This window comes from Parasteatoda tepidariorum, chromosome 5, assembly GCF_982258835.1.
Source record: "Parasteatoda tepidariorum strain Cologne lab strain chromosome 5, Ptep-v5.0, whole genome shotgun sequence".
NCBI classification, from domain to species: Eukaryota; Metazoa; Arthropoda; class Arachnida; order Araneae; family Theridiidae; genus Parasteatoda; species Parasteatoda tepidariorum.
In genome coordinates, this window is record NC_141759.1 from 46284990 (window position 1) to 46298230 (window position 13241).

General features: G+C 27.2%; 1 protein-coding gene across 1 annotated transcript in view; it reads right to left on the minus strand.

The window, feature by feature from the left end:
* LOC107445025 (glutamate receptor ionotropic, NMDA 2B) overlaps nucleotides 1-13241 on the minus strand; it is a 256192-nt gene that overhangs the window by 168509 nt on the left and 74442 nt on the right. The gene's annotated exons all lie outside the window — the stretch shown is intronic.

Sequence of the window (13241 nt, forward strand, 5' to 3'; positions counted from 1 at the left end):
ATTGGGACATTGGAAATTCCTCTTGTGTCAAAGGGAATGGACTAAATATAGTAGTTTCAACGCTGGAACTCGAACCTCCGTTCCGTCGATCATAAAATTGACAGATTTTGGCCATGAGATGCACCCAACTGCAAGGAACGAAGGGTCTTGACAAGATGGGCCTAGATTGTGTGATAAAACTCTAGTTGTTTAACAGCATTAGGGGAAAGCAGTTAATTAACGGTGTTTCTCATAGTTCACAGTCTGAGTACAATTTTATGTATGGTTATTTGGCTCTTTGCTTCAATATGGTAAGAAAAATACTTAAATAAATTGTTATTTAACTATTTTTTTCTTATTATGATATGTTGCTATATTGCTCACTAAAAAGTTTTATGAAAAATAATTTCTTTTATAAATATGATATGAGATATACTTTTTATGAATATGATAATGTAATTCATTGATCTGATTCTAAATTAATCTTATTCTGAAACTTTATAAATTTATTTCTCAATCAAGATCTAGAAAGAAAAACATTCTTCGTTTTAAGTAAGACACCAATCGCAAAAATAATTTAATTTTTAAAGATCTCTTTTTCACAAATATATTTTTGTGAAAGATTTCCTAAAATAGTTCCATTGACAAGCTATTTTAAACTCACATTGCTAAAAATACTTTGATAGCAGGAGGGGAATGCGAAAGTAGAACCGTTTTAAATAAAATCAATACATGCATTTCAAATTCTAGGTGTATCAATAGGAATGGAAATATCTATCTTTAACCTCAATAGTTTAAAAGTTATTTCACATTACTTGAGAAAAAATATGTTTTTCTTTTTCAAATACATTTCTTAAAAAAAGAAATGAAATCGGAAAAGTATTCCAAAAAATGTTGTATTCACATGATAAGACTTAAACGTGAAGTATAATGTTAAAGAAATATATCTATAAACTCCTGGAGGTCAAAATTCATAATATTATTTAATTCCTTAAAGAAGGTCATTCATTGAAGGTCAACTAAAATAATAGCAAAGTAGAAATAAAGATATCTTAAAACTAAACTTAAAAAGAATTATACTTTTTAATTGTAGACTAGCCTTTCTAACAGATGAGTAATTTAAATAATCACTTTCACATAATTAACTAAGCACTTCGTGTTTCTATTATCATTGATTAGTTAAATGTGATCTTTATTTATAAAACGAATACGCTCTGTGCTATAAAATGATTTCATGAAGTCTAAATCTCATTCAATTTATTATAAATATTTTGAGATTTTAATACATCGTCATCCGATCGTATGAGTACTTCTTGCAGCGTCAATCCTAATAAAGGAGTCTGGATATTACGGATGACATGATATGAAATAATAACTATATTCTATTTAAAGAAAAAATGCGCTCTTGTCTTTTAAAAATGAATTTGTAAACTTGTTTCCAGAAGCTTATGCTCCATGGATATTTGTAAATAACTTAATTTCTTATTTCGTTTTTTTTAATAAATGCTTAATAAAAATTAGAATGGTATCATCATTATACAGAAAGAGTATTAAAATGCGACAGCAAATAAAAATCTAATGGATTAAAATTGAACTTATTCCGATGTTATGGTCCTAAAGGATAACTCGTCAGGAAACGTAATATATATATATATATATATATATATATATATATATATATATATATATATATATATATATATATATATATATATATATATATATATATATATATATATATATATATATATATATATATATATATATATATATATATATATATATATATATATATATATATATATATATATATATATATATATATATATATATATATATATATATATATATATATATATATATATATATATATATATATACGTAAAATGACCTCAGTGGTAGACAGATCATGAGTTAGAGTCCCCTTGCCATCAGGTTAATCTTGGGAATATTTTGAGGTTTTCCTCTCCTTGTAACCAAAATGTCTTTTAAGTAGGCAAAGTTCTCCCAATATTTGATACACGAGTTCCCTTCTGTTTTAGGATGCATTCAAATTACAAGGCAACTAAGTAAAACATTAGTAATTGTAAACTCAAAAGTTGGATCAGCTGTTTAACGACGATCATAAAATAATATAATATTGATACCAAGATTCCTGCACTAGTTATTATGGAAATAGTTCTCTATGTCAAAAAGAAAGGGATAAATAACGGAGGAAATTGTTGATTATTTTAATTTTTTTCTATTAGTTGAGTTGATAGCTATATGCCAAATGATATTAAATGTAATGAAGCCATTTCTTGATAGGATGAGTTTCTAAAACTATATTTTGCTTAATTTGAAAACACAAAGTTAGGTAGAAGGACAGCAAAAAGTTATAGAAAAAAATTTAAATTATTCTAGATTCATTAATTGTGTCAGCATATATGTCTTTCAGTAACTGATTTCGAGCAATAGCAATATGCCAAATGATATAGAATATCATTAAGCGTTTTCTTGATGGGATAAATTTTTAAAAATATTTTTTGCTTAATTTGAGAACATAAAGTAATCGGGAAAGACAACAAATAGTTATAGAAAAAAAATGAATTAATCTAGTTAAATTAATTGAGTCGGTATTTGTCTATCAGTTTTTTTTTGCATGATTTTATAGTGCTGATTAATACTGTTTTTTTCATTTTGTATGGAGAATGGGTGTTCAGTTAGTATTTGTCATATAAAAGTGGCTAATATATTTTTTTTAAAGTAGAAGGAGGCTCTATCTGTTCTTTTTCATCACCAATCCCTGTGGTTGTCTCTGATTCACCTCTGTTAGTTTTTGTTTTTAAAATGTTAATACTACTTGCTCAAAAAAAAGATAATTTTATTTATAAAATAAATAATCATGATTTATTTTATGTAAGAAAACTTTAGTTAATATTTTTATCGTATCAAAACGAATATTTATTTGGATTTCAAAAATAATCATCTGAAGTTGAAAAAATATTTAAATTTAGTGAGAAGCAAATTTACTCATGAATGAGAATGACAAATGAGAAGAAAATTTACTTAATAGCAACTCTGATCTTTACATATTATTTAATTGCAGATTCCAGACAACCACAATGAAGCTTGCCGAATTCGTAAAATTGCCCAGAGGATAGGCTTAGCTTTTACAAACAGATTTTTCTGTTTTACGCTTTGTTCGAATACTTACATTGCTAAACAAAATTACTATTTTGAGAACAAACATTTTTTCAAACTTTACTTTATTCTTTACTTTATTTTGTGCTTTAAATCAAATTTAACTTAATATTTTGCACTTTACATTTTACTTTATGCCTCTTAATTTGCATTTTACTTTAAATTTTTTTTTAAACTTTGTTTTATATTTTACGTAACACTTTATATTTCACTTATACTCTTTTATTTTATTTTAAATTTTACGCTCTAAATAATTTTTTTAAATTTTACACTTTACTTCAGACTTAACGGTTTCACTTTACTCTCATCTTTACACTTTAATTTCATATTCTATTATATGCTTTAAGGTTTATCATGCAATATTTTACTTTTTACTGTACTTCACATTTTTATTTTACTTACAACTTTATTTTTTTACTTTTCTTTCTACAAGAACTTTTGACTTTATATTTTATGTTTTACTTGCAACTTAATTTTTTTAAACATTTCCTTCTACATTCACTTTTTACTCTATATTTTATATTTTACTCTTTACTTTACTTTGGTTCCACTTTTAACACCACGCTTTACTTTATTTTAAGCCTTACGCTTAATTTTACTTTACTCTTTTAGTTATACATTAGGCTTTTCTGTAAGTTATTTTACATTGTATTTTATTGTACTTAACACTAAACTTTGCACTTTGCTTTGTTTTAGTCACTAATTTGCAATTTAGTTAACTTTCTGTTTCGCCTATTGCACTTCTTATTTTAATCTTTACTTAACTCTTTACTTTGTTTTGCAATTTACTTTACACTTTATTTTACTTTATTCATTACGCATTACTTTGCTTTCAGCATTTTTTTCTTGCGTTACTTTACTTTGGGGTTAACTTTTAGTTTTACACACTTTTTATTTTATGTGTTATTTGTAACTTTGCATATTTTGCTTACATTTTTATTTTAATAGGAAACGGTTTTTATCTCTCTTGACACATATATGTTTTTTAAAAAAAACATCTATATAAGGAAATCATATTAAATTACGACAATTATAAAATTATAGTTAAATTATTACATATTATAATTTATAGCTAGCTACATTTAACATCTTTTTTATATTTTTTATTCTATTTATTTAATTTTGTACGATTGAAGTCCCGCTCAAGCTTGCAATATGTAAATCTCAAATGCGATAATTTTTTTTTGACAACAGTGGATAAATAAATTTAATTAAACGCAAGGAAATATGAAGAAATCACAGAACAAATACTTGAAATATTGTAATAACGTTCAAAGAAATTGAATGAATTGAATTGAACAAAATTTGCGTGAAGGATATAAGTGAAAATGGTAGTTACAGTAGGTGGAAGTAAATGATTTTCTATTCTTTTTTTTAAAGTTTAATGCTAATTCTCGTTCTGCTAATTCTCGAACTTATAGTCAAATCTTAAAATCTTTTAATTTCTCGAAAGTTTTGTACATTTATCAGCACATTTTAGCAATTTCAAGTTTCGAAGTCTGATAAATTTTGCAAAACAAAAATCTAGCATAAGACAGTAAAGAAAAAAAAACCTTTAACAGAGCATTTATAATTGTAATATTTTTTCGAACAAATTGCAATATCGAAAAAAAAAATCCATTCCAGTGGCTTATAAAGTGACCCAAATGGTGGAGTTTCATTCGAGGTCAACAGTTGATAACTCCCAATTAATAATCAAAATATAATTCTTTAATTCTATTGTATAGCCTGCAAATTTTTTGCATACACCTTCATTAATTTAAAGGTTCTGATTTTTACAGTGTTTGTGCAGCAAAAAAACATGTTACGTTACGATGTACACTCAAAACAGAAGCAGTGGTTGCCTTCATAGGTCTTTTTAAAACAGAGACAAAATTTCAAGGAAATAATAAAAAAAAAATCGCAGAAGAAATTATTTTTATAAAACAAAGTATTCGAAGCCCATTTTTAATATAACTCTATATATCACTTGTATTCCAAGGAGCTAATTATCGATATTGATGATTTTAAGCTTACAGAGAACCTTAAAATTAACTTTATCCTCAAAATAAAAACATTCCTTGCGAAAAATTTTTTAGTGCTTAATTATTTCCAAAAATCTAATTTGCAAAACTGCATTCTTTAAAAAGAACTTTTCTCTCGAAACCTAAAAATATTTCTGCTTCATAAATATCATTTTAACTATTTTATTATTTCTCATGCCTTAATTATTGATCAACTTTTAAACAAAACTTTTATATTATCCAGAAAGGCTAGCTCATCCTCAAGTGCATCGTAAATATTCGGAAATAAATACAGAACATGACTATCTACGTCGCTTGCTTGATTCACGAGAGAAGAGAGAGTCCTAAATAAAATTATGCCTGACATTTAGGTGAAATTTATATACATTCTATATAATATTTGGATGAAATATTAATGAGCATAGAAGAATAAGTGATTTAGTGATATGAGCTTTAACAGTAACTTTTACTATAAGTCAGTTATTATATATTTAAGTGAGGCTGCTTGCTGTTTTAAATTTATATTTAATAGGCTAACTTCATGACTAAATAAATATTGTTTATACATAAAATTTGTAAACATTTCATTTTAAGTGATAATAGTACATTAATGTAAAGTACATTAATTAAGTTACATTAATTAAGTTATAATACAACTTGAGAGATTGAGAGATACAAGATTTGCAAACATTTTTAAATTTTAAATGAATGTTATAACATTTGCGTCCCTTTTGGACAAATATAATTTAATGATTTTAATCTTAGTGTATATTATCGTATATCTATACTTCTTATTTTATCAATTTTGTCTGTGCAATCGTTATCCTATCTTTTATCCACAAATAATTTTATACCTTGAAATTTTATGCATGTTAATGGCTTTGTACAGTCGATTTCTTTTTTTTTAACATATTGTTTTAAAATTGTAATGTTTTCACAATTTTCATTTTTACTGGTTTTTACAAATTTTATGTCCTTTTGGAAAGGCTTCTACTAATGTGTACTTTTACCTTGTGTGTAATTCTTAAGTATTTTCTTTTACCCAGCAACTAGCTCTAGCTCTCAATTCGATTCTATTGATAACTTTATTCGAGTGTAGTATCTAGTAAGTAAAAATGGGTTCGAGATGTTAGATATATTACGTCACTATAAGGGTCAGTTGGCCTGAAAGTAACAACACCAAACACGACCAATATTGTTTTAGTTTATTTTTATGTTAAATTTTTGAGCGATATGTTAATTTATAAGAGTCCGTTGACCTTCGTTCTGATGTATTTCAATGTTTTCGAGGCTTGTTGCCATCGTTGTTACTGTAAAATTTTTAACATTTTATTTCTATATACTTGCTGTGAAATTAAAAATTGTTGTTCCATTGTATTCGGCGAATGGGCCTATAGGCCTAGGCCGCTGTAAAATTTTCCATATTAAGTTATAAGTGCAAGAGTATTATACAAACTGGAATATAACAACTATTAACATGATATAATAATTATTAGCAATTATTAAGCTTATTAACATGTTATTTATACTCATACCCAAGTCAAAATTCTTGATGGTCCAATCGAAACAATTTGATGGTTTATGTTGGTTTCTGTGCTGTTAATGATGTTCCCATCGAAACAATTTGATGGTTTCTGTTGGTTTTTGTGCAATTAATGATGTTCCCATCGAAACAATTTGATGGTTTATGTTGGTTTCTGTGCAATTAATGATGTTCCCATCGAAACAATTTGATGGTTTATGTTGGTTTCTGCGCAATTAATGATGTTCCCATCGAAACAATTTGATGGTTTTTGTTAGTTTCTGTGCAATTAATGATGTTCCCATCGAAACAATTTGATGGTTTATGTTGGTTTCTGTGCAATTAATGATGTTCCCATCGAAACAATTTGATGGTTTATGTTTGTTTCTGTGCAATTAATGATGTTCCCATCGGAACAATTTGATGGTTTATGTTGGTTTCTGTGCAATTAATGATGTTCCCATCGAAACAATTTGATGGTTTATGTTGGTTTCTGTGCAATTAATGATGTTCCCATCGAAACAATTTGATGGTTTCTGTTGGTTTCTGTGCAATTAATGATGTTCCCATCGAAACAATTTGATGGCTTATGTTGGTTTCACTGCGATTGATGATTATCCAACTACATTTGATGGTCACCATTATCCAATATTTTCCAATATGCGTTCATGGGTTTTATATTTCCATAAACATTCATAATTTCATGATGGAAAATACTACTTTAATACCATAATGGTTAACCCTCAAGAGAAGTTTGATTCTCATGGAACAACAAACCATAATGATCCGTGATGGTTCATGATGATTCCAATTATACATTTCCATGATGGTCTAATTGGAATTCTTGTTGGTTTTCAGGAATATTTCGTCAAAACAATTTGGTTTCTTTTTACGTTGGAACATCATAAATCAGTCCGAATTCCTACATTGATCATGATCGTTCCAACATTCGATTTCTAAGAAACTATGATAGTAATTTCTGATGGTTCAACATGAACAAACCATCAACACAAGTAGCTCTTCTTATGTTGTACCATCATTAATAATTCGGAATTGATACTTTGGGGTGATGGTTATTTATGTTGATTACCATCAAAAAATATAATGGTTCATGATGGAAGCATTGGTGGTTACCATCAAGATTATGTTGGTCCATCAATGGAAAACAATCAAAAATTTTGACTGGTATATGTTCATAACTTACGTTCATCATAAATATTTTTTTAAACATTTATGTTAATTTAATAAATGTTTTACTTTATTAGGGGTTTTGAAATATGAAACAAAATGTTAAATGGAAAAAAAAACAATATATAATACTCAAAATAATGTTTTAAAATATTTTTAGGTTCCATTATAACGTGTTTTAGTAAATTTTTAATGTTGTTTTCTTGTCTGTTCTAAATGTTTAATTAAAAGTACAAATGTTTTATACCGCATGAGAGCTTAAAAAATGATTTAGTGTTCCTAAAACTACTCATAAATCTTAAAGAATACTGGCATAAGTTATTAAATTTTATAATATACTAGGAGGACTCAAGCTTACTCACTTCGTTCACCAACCTACGTAATTGCTTCATTTTCATCATTGCTTTTTTCCCCTTAACATTAATATTTCCTACAAAAAAACGGAGCATTTTGTTTTCAAAATATACAAGTATTGTAGCTTTAATAGGCGATTGCCTAAATTTGGAAAAAATAATTATTTGTTTTTGATTTGAAACTAAACTAAAGAATGCAGATTGTATGATTCATTAAAAAATAAATGAGAAGTAATTTTACTCGTCAACGAGACTTATATCAATTCAAATAAGGAACGTTTTTTTTTAGCTTTAAGATTTTTTTTCAATTTTAAACATTAATGCAAGAGCTAATTTATCTCTCTTTTTCTCGATTGACATAAACTGGAAACGCGAGATTATAAGATAAAGTTATCGTGAGCGGAAGAAAGATTTTCTGCAACAATGGGTTAATATTCAATAAAGCAAATTCGCGATGAAAATCTGCGTGAATTTTTGAGCGATGAAATTCAAAGCGATTTTTTTCACTCGATCTCATCTCTTGAAAAAATCGTGCAAAAGCACTTTAATGTGCAATAACTTAAAAAAAATGCGACAAAGTTTGTGTCAAGTTGTGTTAATAGAAAAGGCTCTTTAAGCACGTCAAATTTTAACCCCGTAGTTGCTTTTCAGAGGGTTAAAATCGACCAAGCATATTTCCCCCCCCCCATAAGTTTAACAGTTGATAATTCTCGAGCTAATTGTCTAATGCTAGTTTCTTACCTTGTACTTTCTTCTGCAGCCTATCGTTATTTAGAAACTTTAAATCCCTTAATTTTTTTGCTGAAAAGCGAAATGTTACGCAAAGAGGAAAAAGGTTTGGAACAATTCCCGAAAAAAAAAAAACTTTTGAAATTGCAATAATTTTTGCAAATTTGAATTGAAGAAAAAAAGCTCAGGTTAAATTCAAAAACAAAACACTAGCCTTTTCATAATGTCAAACTTTAACAGTGTAATTGAATTCCTGTGTTCTACAGATCGATTTGTATGGAATTTTTTAACGCCAATTTTAACCGTTAATAATTCTCAAACTAATTATCGAGTATAAATTTATTATTCCACCGTGTTCCATTGTAAAATTTATAACATCACAAAATTGCAGACAGTTTTCTACAATATTCCATTGTATTCAAATTTCTAAGTATATTAGTTTCGGTTTAGCAAAACAAAATGCAATGTTAAATTAAACACCCGAAACAGTAGCGGCTGCTTCAGCTCATACGATTTTTTTAGGTCGAGAGAAAGTTTTTTGATAGAAAATGATTTTTTGTTTGTTTTTTCTGTCTACTACATTGAAAATACTTGGTTATACACTTCATATGATTACATATTTCTTAATGATATGAAATATTAATTGTTGTCTTACTATTTCGTGCATTCTAGTTGATATGTTCGTTAATAAGTATAAAGATCAAGAAATTTTTGGCTGTAATCAGCCTACATTTCACGAAATGTTTTAGACTGCTTACTTGAAACCATTCTATTTATCCTTTTTTTATCATTATTTACCAGCAGATTATTTGTTTTTTTTCTTATGTACGGTATTTACCAGGTTTATGTGTCTCTCATAACATCTTTATAGTACGCATAATAGCATTATGCGTACTATAAACTAACTTTTTTTAACTTTTTTTTATTACTGATTGGTAAATACGCTATATTTAAGGTATAAATTTTCATTTAAAACTGTATCTAGTCAAAAATGTAACTAAAATATGAAATGAGAAATAATTATTTTAATTTACAAAGCTGTGATGAGAACTAACTAACTGCACTACTGTTAAATATTATCTTTGAAAGTGTTATTGTAGCAATAAGAAATTAAATAAGCATTTTTACAAAACAAAAAAGTTTGTAAATGTAAGTTTGTGAATGTTGCAAATTTGTTGCAACGGTATTCTAAAAAAGTTATAAAGTCTCAAAAAAAAGTTATAAAGTCTTGTAAAGTCTAGAAAAGGTCCACTCTGTATCCAATAAATGTGGACTTGAGGTACAAAATCCGTGTTAAAACACCAAAAAGTTAAACATTTTAATCAATGAATTCGACATTTTTAAGCACTTTTGAATAGAATTAAATGTGTAGAAATAATGAGAATTGAGGAGTGACGCGACTTAGATGAAACATTCTCTAGTGGAGCCCTTAAAACATTATAATACTAATTCTAATAGTCATTCAAATAGTTAAGTATTCGTGACATTTTTATTTGATTTGACAAATATGAAAATAATATAAAATTTGATACTGTTTCCAATTAGTTGCATTAATTTGTTACATCTTTTATTAAGCGCAATCAAGTTAATTAAAAATACTATTATGATAAAATTAGTGAAGTTTTGGTTTAGACCTGAGAAACTATTTATTAAAGCACAAACCTGTCTTTTCCAGTCATTGGAGAGAACATCTTTCAAGGTTGTGTTATTAGTTAGACATTCATTCGTTTGACAAACCACGTAAGCTTTGTCGTTTCCGGCTATGATAATTACACTTTCCAATGCGATAGTTTTAATTTCAAAATGCTAACTAATGATGAAATAAATTGAAGTATAGAATTAATTGCCCTCTATTGAATTGTAGCACTTTTATAACATTTTGAGTTGATTTCAATGACTTTTTTAAGAAATAACAATTATGATAACTCGGCTAAGATTCGCTAAATAATTTTATAAAGGAACTATGAGGCTCTGCTGATTGCTCGCTTCACTCGCCTTACCCTATGATTGCTACTAATTCATTTTTTTTTCTTTAAAAGTCGATCAATATATTTTTCTTTCATTTACTGTCAAAATATTTTGTTTTCAAAAACTATATTTTATTAACAAAATGTATAATTGTGACTACTTTACATTAGAACGGTTTATTAGTATGTAAATCATAAGAAAACGGAAGTTTTTTCTGGCTTTGTAAATAAGGAACTGAGTACTTGAAAAAAAAATTGGGATATGAATTTTATGACACAATAAGAAGTAATAAACGAGAAAGGATTTTAATTGCTTACAATATAAAAATTTCACCTTATATAAGATAACAACCCAGAACCTTTCTGCTGCAAGGCCAGTTCCATGACCCCTACACAAGCTGGTTGACTTATATAGTAATCTGGACTGTTTATTTACTAATAAGGTCGAGTGCAAGCATATAAGTGAGAATTATAGATTTTCTTAAAAAAAAAAACATAAAAAAATGAAGAAAGCACTTCAAACTTCAATAACTTTCAAAACAATTGGAATTTTGAAGAAAAAGGAAAAAAATAAAACTTGATCTAAGTTCACAAATATAAATGACCATCTTTAGTTTGTCTAATTTTAATTCTGAATTTGCATTACGAAGTTTGTTCTTCGAATGATATTTCTAACTACAAATTTAATCGTTGATATTTCTCGAAGTAATAACCCAATCTTTCATTTTTCATTCCATTGTATTCCTTGTAAATTTTTCTGTGCGTCTTCATAATTCCAAATTCTTCATAAACCTTATGCCCGGCACAGCAAAATATAACTTAAGGAAAAAAAGTGAGAAAAAATTGTAATAACTTACGAATAATTTGGAATTTTCAAACGAAACTAAATAAATAAATAAAATACGATAAAAAAAACTCATGTTAAGTTCATAAAAATATGCTATTTTCAGCATGTAAATTTTTGCTACGTAGTTGCATTTCTGCAGCCTAAAGAGTGGCGTGGATGCTTTTTTAAATACAAACTTAGCAGATCGTTTTTCTCAATCAAATTATTAAATGTGTTTTTCTTTTATGTCATGGTGCTCATTGTACGTTTTTCAAGACAACTTCCTGATTTTAAATCTCTATATCCAACAGTTTTTGCTCAGCAAACCTAAATGTTAAGGAAAGTAAAACAACTGAAACAGTGGAGGAAACTGCTGAGATTGCTTGGTTGCCAGGAAGATGGACTCACGTCCGGGAGAACCGGAGTTTGAATTCAGTCGGCCGAAGACTCCCCGTGTACTAAATGGTGACTCGTGCACGTTAAATCTGTCGGGTAAAAATCCTCCCTGTTCCCATAACAAATCGATACCTCTGGGGGTAATGGATTGGAGATTGAATTCGAATCGTTCTTTGTTTCAGGTTAAAATTACAATCTGTGAATGACTGAATGGGTCCGTTCAATAAACGTGTGTGAGGGATGAATGTGGCTGAAGTGGATTGCTTGGCCATAGATGGTGCCGCTGGAAAACAAGAACAATCGAACAACAACAAAAACCTTAATGGCCTACAACAACAACAGTGGAGGCTATTGCTGTTAAGTTTTTTTTTTTAATATAGAAATTTGTTAAGAGATTTCATTTCTTTTAAACAAATTATGACAGAATAAGGAGATAATTTTTTTTTAATCAGCCCCTATGATTGTTTATAAATTATTTATTTTTTCTTGATAATAAGCAAATTAAATAGTATTCATTCTAAAGAGTATTCATACTTATATTTATATTCATTCTAAAAATAGTATTCTCATCTCTTAAGTTCTCGATTTCTATTAGGATAAAACCTAAATGTAAGCACAAAGCTTAATTTTATTGTTTTGGTTACTAAACAAAACTCCTGAAAGAGAGATGAATTACTTATAATTATTAGTTTTGCATTAATTATTTTATTTACATTTAATGGCTGCACATTATTTTACGTATAGCACATTACAAAAATAAATTAAATTTTTAATAATAATTTAAAACTGTTACTAAGTTTTTGACGTTTTGAAATTTATTATTCATAAATTTCAGTGTAATTAGGTAAAATCATAGGGTTACTAAATAATACTGAGAAAATACTTTTTGTAATTTTTGAAGCTACAGCTTTAATTTTAAATTCATGACTAAATAAAAAAAACATAATGTATGCAATTAGTGGCAAGATATATTAATACATAAACATTAAATATAAGTATTTAATATATATACAATTTTGAAGTATACGATTTAGAAATATTTTACAGGTAAAAAAAAATTAAAATTTGTAAAATTTTCGGTTGATGAAAACAGAA